The 7,436-nt window shown below is 34.3% G+C and overlaps 2 non-coding genes across 2 annotated transcripts; both read right to left on the reverse strand.

The window, feature by feature from the left end:
* Positions 1 to 2,211: 2,211 nt before the first annotated feature.
* On the reverse strand, positions 2,212 to 2,373 carry LOC114513383. Its single transcript, XR_003685832.1, has one exon. It is a non-coding gene; the product is annotated as a U1 spliceosomal RNA (small nuclear RNA).
* Positions 2,374 to 3,587: 1,214 nt separating this feature from the next.
* On the reverse strand, positions 3,588 to 3,748 carry LOC114514848. The gene has a single exon (XR_003686127.1). It is a non-coding gene; the product is annotated as a U1 spliceosomal RNA (small nuclear RNA).
* Positions 3,749 to 7,436: the final 3,688 nt, after the last annotated feature.

The following is a 7,436-nucleotide window of genomic DNA, read 5'->3' on the forward strand; positions in this document are numbered from 1 at the left end:
CTCTTGCATCTCTACTCTGGCATGTTTGGGCTGTTGTTAAGTAAAATAAGGGTTACTTGGACATAAGCACTGTGATACCGAGACAATTGATCATATAACTGAGGTGGCTACTCAGTGACTAACAGGTGTATAGAATATACAGTGTGGATTTGCTGGACACAGGGGTGATTCACATCCTGGGCAGAATGGAGTGGGACATTGTGAGATTTCATCATGTGGTTTAAAAGTTTTGAATTATTTATTTCTGGAGTTATCCATTAATATTTTTGGACCTTGGTCGAGGGCCAGTAGCTGAAACTGGGAAAATTGAAACTGCTCAATGTGAAACCATGGGTAAGGAGGACCCACTGTATATGCAACAACTCAGGTGAATCTCAAAGCTATTAGGCCAGTGAAAAAGCCAGTTTCTGAAGGCTTTATACTGTATGATTCCATTTGTTTGACATTTCAAAAGTGAAAAAATATACAGTTTTAGGTAATAGATTAGTGGTTGTCAGATGTAGGGTCAAGGAGGGAAGTGACTATAAAAAGACAGCACAAGTGAATTCTGTGTTGTGATTACACTATTCTGTATCTTGATTGTGGTGGTGGTTACACAAATCTATACATATGCTAAAATTCATTGGACTGCACATCACGAGAAAAAAGTTAGTAGTATTGTATGAAATTTCTAAGTATAAAAACTAAACAATGAAATCAATACAGATGCAAGGATAATTATTTTAATCCTTGTTAAAACCCAATACAATTGGTATTTATCTGTTTTTGCTCAAATTGTTTCAGCTGTCTATTGGGACCTCTTTCAGAGCTCCTCTGGAAATACAATTTTAATTGGCATTGTATTATGAAGATTTTATCAATGACATTCTAACCACAACTGAAAGGTCAAGAAAGGGCAATTGATTGTATGATTGTTCATTGAAAAATGATTATGCATCTCATTATTCAATTCTATTAGAGATAGCACCTGATTGGTCTACATTAGCTTCTAATAGATTACTTCATTTGACAGACATTCTTGCTTTGTAATAATTCATATTTTCTATTTCAAGATGACCTATATTGATTTGTAAAATTTTCTTTTTTAGCTTTATAGCATTCTTTTTTCAACTGAATTTTCCCCCCAGCTAGTGCACTGAGGAGGTAGGCGCTTATTTGGGTTCCAGAGAAACATGTTATTGATAATTACTTAACATTATTTGATTAATTTTTCAAAAGCCAAAAGTGTCTTTGTGCTTTATACCAGGAATTGATACCAATATTTTAAAGCATAATTAAGGACTACATAATACACTTGGTTAGCATTAATCTTGGTAATTAAATCATTATTTCCTTTACTAAGTAGAATACTTAATGACATAACTACTAAACAATTATGTTAACAAAGTAATATTTATAAATAAAACATTTAACATAATTTGAAAGAAAATTACTTGATACTGTATTTCAAAAGAATAATAAAATTTCCATGTGCTCTTGTGACAATATCCTTTTGGAAATAGTGTAAACAATTCTAGATATAATCAAAATGCATTTCAGACTTACAAATAGACTTCTGTTGCCCTTTTTAAAACATGTAAGCTAATCCTTATGAATACCTATCATCTTTCCTAAGTAGGAAAATGGAAAAACACTTATGGGAACATGTGAAGGACTTTGTATGTCTGAGTTAAAATGTTGGTCCCTTTTCAAGTGGACTTGTGTAGCCTAGATGCCACATATCTTTTGAACCTTTAGAAGGATTGTTATTTACAGGAATTGAACATGGTATGGTTGCCACAGGCTATAGGCAAAACAAACAAACACACAGGGAAATAGTTTAACTGATGTTGATAACAACAGATTGACCCCAAGGCAGGCAGAGAATTGAAGGGATAAAGGCTCCATTTTCTATACAATTATGAATGTATTTTAATGTTGTGCTTTGATTATCCATTATAAACAATAATAGTAACAACTGTACCAAATCAAAATAACATCAGCATTCCCTGAGTCACTTCTTATCCTCCCTCTCCTCCCTAGAATTACCATCTTGATACAAAGAGGGATTATTTACTGCTCTGTGGAGGTGATTTCTCCTAATGATTTGCTATGAATATAAACCTACATATTGGTCTTTTCAATCCAACCTTCCCAACTTTGAAATAAAACTCAGAAATATTTGTACTTTCCTCAAGAAAATTTTTCTTTTCTTTTCTTTTTTTTTTTTTTTAGGGGAAAGTGTGAATGCAGTGCTGCTCTACCACAGATTATGCAGTGGAGTTTCCCACCATTAGGGCAATCACAGGGGTCGAACATCAGAATGCAATGGAAGAACCTCACTGTGAGAACACCACCTTTGTGATCATGGTATCTTTCCTGCTAGGTAAGTATTCAGTGAAATCTTTAGGGCCAGCATAGCTCTTATTAGAAATTTCTAAGTCTTGGAACAATTTTGTTTGGTCTGTGAAAAATGAGAGATGGCTGGAAGTAGTTTTGGGGACCAAGACATAAATATTGTTTCCTAAAAATCTCAAGACTGCCCCATTTTTTTTCAGGGGAAATAACTCAGTTTGTAACTTTTCATCTCTGTGTCACAGTTCCACATGGAACATGTGCCACATGGAACTGTGACACAATGATTGAACTTCCTTCAATCATTTACTGGGAATGGAGGCTCCTGGAACTTTCTCCAAGTGGCAGTGTTGAGAGCTGAAGTCCAGACTGACACTAACACTAGATAGATATCAGACACACAGGAATAAAATCTTTGTATCATCAGGTCATAGAAAAATTCACTATATATTTTCCAAACTGAAATGAGGCAACAACATCATTTATTTCCTTCCAACATCACCAAAAGCACTTAATGAGGAACTAGTGCTCATGTATTGGTGTTTGGGGTAAAGCATGGTAGGTACAAGCACCACAGGGGGCACTCCAGGCAAATGATTGAAGGAAGGTAGGAATTAACTGGGCAAGCACTATCTGGCCTCTTCGATTCTCAGAGGCTGGAGCCCAGTAATTGACTTCTCAAACTCATTGAGTCAAACATGAGACACAAAGATCACTGAAACATCATCTTGGACCTCAAGTAGACTGACAAAGCATTGTAACAGAAGAATTCTATAATGAATATGCATACAAACATTAAAGTTTTAGAAAAGAATGAAGATAAACTAATTTTGTTGAGATTCAACACATTCTTTCATAAAAACTCAAACCAACCTTCTGAGAGGGAAATGGCAATTTCTCACTTTACAAAAGAGAAAACGAAGTACATCATTCAGTCTCACACTGCTAGTAAGCAGCAAATTTAGGATTGGAAATTATGTCTCCTTACTCTCTCACCCCCACCCCTGTCCTTAAACCTGTGTATTCCATCATATCCACCAGAAACAAAGATACAGTTGAATATGGGCAGGGCAACACACTGTTTGCAAAGATGCAGGTGGAATCAAGGAAGATTTTGGCATTAAAAATTGTTTTGAAGGTTAAATGATTTTAGACACTGACAAGATGAGGACCACCTTATTTGTTAAGGTTCAGAGGCATGGTCCCACATTTCACAGCAATCCAGAATATTTTTCTTTGCATGTTTCCCACCCCAGGGGAAAATATGAATGGGATCCCCCACTACCACAAATTATGCAGTAGCGTTTCCCAGGTTTGGACAAATGGCAGGGGTTGGCACATCCAGAGAGCAATGGATGAGGCTCACTCTGGGAAAACCACCTTCATGATCACATTTCCCCTGCCAGGTAAGTATTCCTTGTATGTTTTGAAATATTTAGAGAAGGAATCCATAATTGAATTTTTATGCAAACAAGAACCAAGTAATTTAGTATACAAAGAATAAGCTGCTTCAAGTCATTTCATAAATAGGAAAAATTAAAATGAAATCAGAAACAAAATTCCAGATTCCAAAAGCAGCCTTTTTTTTTAAATGTTAACATTTGTTCTCACTTTTTGAATTATTTTTTTGAGTGACATTGCTTAATAAAATTATGTAGATTTCAATTGTGCAATTCTTTATTTTTCAATTACACTTCACATTCATTACTATTTTGTACCAGTTTCAGTGTACTGCTTAGTGTTCAGGTAATCACATACCCTGCAAAGTGCTCCTTCTGTTATCCCAAGTGCCCACCTGCCACCATACAGAGTCACCAAAATGTCATTGACTCTATCCTCAGGATGTACTTTATATCATTGTATTTATTATGTAACTACTCACTTGTACTTCTTAATCCCTTCACCCTTTTCACCCAGGCCCCCAAAAGCCTCCTTTTATTTGCAGGAATAACTCGAGGGAAAGGGTACTTTGTCTTCAAAGGGCTCACTGTCTGTTGTTTATTGAGAGCAATTACAGAGATAGTTACTTGAAAATATTCCTGATGGTTATATTTATCCTTGATTATAATTTAATTTAATACAAAATACAGGGTGGGGCAAAAGCAGCTTTACAGTTTTGAGTACACAAAAGTGTTTATTCTTGTGTCATTATTTATTAATTATTGTATTATTTTTTCCATATGAATAACTCTAAACCTACTTTTGCCCCACATTGTATAATGAGACTATTTTCCACTGGACTTGCCCTAGGAAAACTTTTTGTGTGATATTTCCCTTTTAGGACCATTCCTTAACCTGTGTTTGATATTCCCGTCTTCCTTTACAATAACTCCTTGAAGTGTCTAGTTTCTCACACTACAATTGCCATTGCCATTTCCCTCTCAATACTGCCTTGCTTCTTTTAATGACAAAACCAATATCTCACTTATCTCACAGGTAAGATAAGAATTCAATGGTAAAGATCTTAATCTTAGAGATTGATCATTAAATAAAGCACTACAAAATGAATTCAGTTGCTACACTTAAAAAATACTACACCATGAACAAGTAGGAGTTTTCCCCCTTAGAGATTCAAGAATAAATATCAATATCAGAAAAAATTTTAACATAATACCACATCAAAAATTTAAAAATTAACTTGCATTAATTTAATAGATATCTAAAAAGTAATTGCTAAAATTTAAAACCAAATCCTAATAAATGTATTTTGCAACATAAAAGTTCTTTTTTGCTAAATAGTAACATTATTAACATAGTATTAATACAGTATTAACATAATAATGACATAATAAACATAGTATTGTAATTAATAGCAACATTTATACAAGAACTTCTATGTACATGTGTATACTGAATATACAGGTGGCATTTTTAAAGAAAATAGAAACATAGCTGCTTTGAAAGTCTTAAAGGGAATGGATTGACTTTAAAATCAGGATTCATACTTCTATGTTATTATTAAAGCATTAGATTTCTTGAGAATTAAAATGGAAGAAAAATAAAAGAAAACTAATTATTGGCTAGGAGTGTATTTTAGCGTGTGTGTATACATATATAAAATTATATACTTAGAATATACATGTAAATCAGTCATAAACTAATAAATATCCAGTTGTATTACAAAGATATAAAATATATTTCAATGTTCCAGTAATTAAAAACAGCTAAAAAATAATTTTGTGTCTGTTTTATTAATGTTTAAGCTATTACAATTGTTTATAATTTTCTCCTCTTCCCATCCTTCACCTAGGCCCATCCCTCCCAAACCCCAGCCAATCCACCCATTGTTGTTAACACCCCTCCCCCACTCCTTTCCAGCAACTGTAAGTCTGTTCTATGTATCTATGCTTCTGCTGCTATCTTGTTTGTTAGTTTATTGTAAGGGATATCTTTATTAAATAAGAAATATATAAAATATTTAGGGATAAAGTTGAATTTTATTATTTACAGAAACTTCACATAGAAACTATATATTCCTTCATTGGAAGATTTAAATGAAAGTTTGAATAATTGGATGTGTAGAACATATTCCCAGAACCTTCTATTTTATATTACTAAAAATATAAGTTCTAAATAATGCATATAAAACATTGCAATTTAAATAATTATATCAAAATTGGACTTGGTATTATGATGTTTAGTAAAAAGTAAGCTTGAAAAATCTTTATCTAAAAGAAAATATGTAGGATTATGAAATAATAAAAAAGTCACTTGCCACATTAGATATTATAAATATTATTTAGCATCAATACATAAAATACAATATAATATGTCCAATATTTTAAACATTTAGTGGAATAAAATGTCAAGATCTGAAATATCAATAATTATGTACCAACTCTTATTGTATAATAATATAAACCTTCCAAGGGAAAAATTAAAATAGAATTATTATATAAGTATGTTTGGGACAATTATGGAAAATATTATTTCTCTCTTACTTTTTAAATTTAAAATACATGTCGGGTGCATTAAGTAGTTAAAATGAACATCAAAAATTAGGAAGTAATGAAATAGAATAATGAACGTTCTGTGGTGGATAACATTTTTATTTTTTGGAATTAACAGGATAAATTATGATGAAATATATGTGCATAGTGATTTGTGGGAAAGAATATACATAAAACCTAAATTAAATTGTTGTAGGTGGGAATTAGGCCCTTCCATGGGATCTCAAGGAAAGCATTCCAAGGACCCATGCATGGGAGGCTGTGGTGTGGCAATGGTTTGTTTGTGTGGAAATAGAAGCTGCCCCTGGGTTTTCAACGTCCCATCTCCCTCCATTCCACCACAGAATATCAGGACCAGAAACCAAGTCTGTGTCCAGAGATCCTGTGCCATATTAAAGCTCAGTTAAGTCCAGCATCTGGCTAGTTTAGCATGAGTTTCCAGTTGCAGTCCATTGCTGTGCTGTGATATTCAGGCTCCATCCTTGAGCCTGTGTGGAGTTCCCACAGCCATGGGCCCTGCGGCTGCCAGGGCTACTTGGCTATGGAGAAAGGGTGCACAAATGCACGGGGCGAGAGCAAGTCATGAGCAAGAACGAGTGTTCTTTGTTCCTCTGGGTTTATAACCAGGACCTTGTGTTTGGGACATACCAGATGCTTTCTCAAAATGACCAACCGTCTTCCCAAGTTTTCATGGACTTTGGATGGGTTTACCTCTAAAGCAGTCTCTTATTTTCCCATGCTAGCCTGATAGACCACTTTGGTCAAGCACCTCCCCCTGCACCACTTTGACTTCAATTGCACATGTACCTGCCTTCCCCTGCTCCTACATGGCAATCAGGTACCGGAGGTGGAAAGGGAGGAGTGTCATTACTCTGCAGAGCACAATGCTGTGGCCCCCTGGAGTGTCAAGCTGCAGCTTCCTGGTGAAGTCAACAGGCTTATGCTCCCCAGTTTATTAAGCTCAATGTCTAGATACCTTTGCCACTTTCCTGTCAATAACTAGCTAAATGCTAATGGTAATACAATGATAATATTGCTATATATTATAGGTATTTTTCTCAATGTAGTAATAATAATATATATTAAAAGTTGTAAGAAAGATTCAAGATTTCAGATAAATTAGTGGGCAAACAATATGGTAACTCATAAAAG

This window comes from Phyllostomus discolor, chromosome 3, assembly GCF_004126475.2.
Source record: "Phyllostomus discolor isolate MPI-MPIP mPhyDis1 chromosome 3, mPhyDis1.pri.v3, whole genome shotgun sequence".
NCBI lineage: Eukaryota > Metazoa > Chordata > Mammalia > Chiroptera > Phyllostomidae > Phyllostomus > Phyllostomus discolor.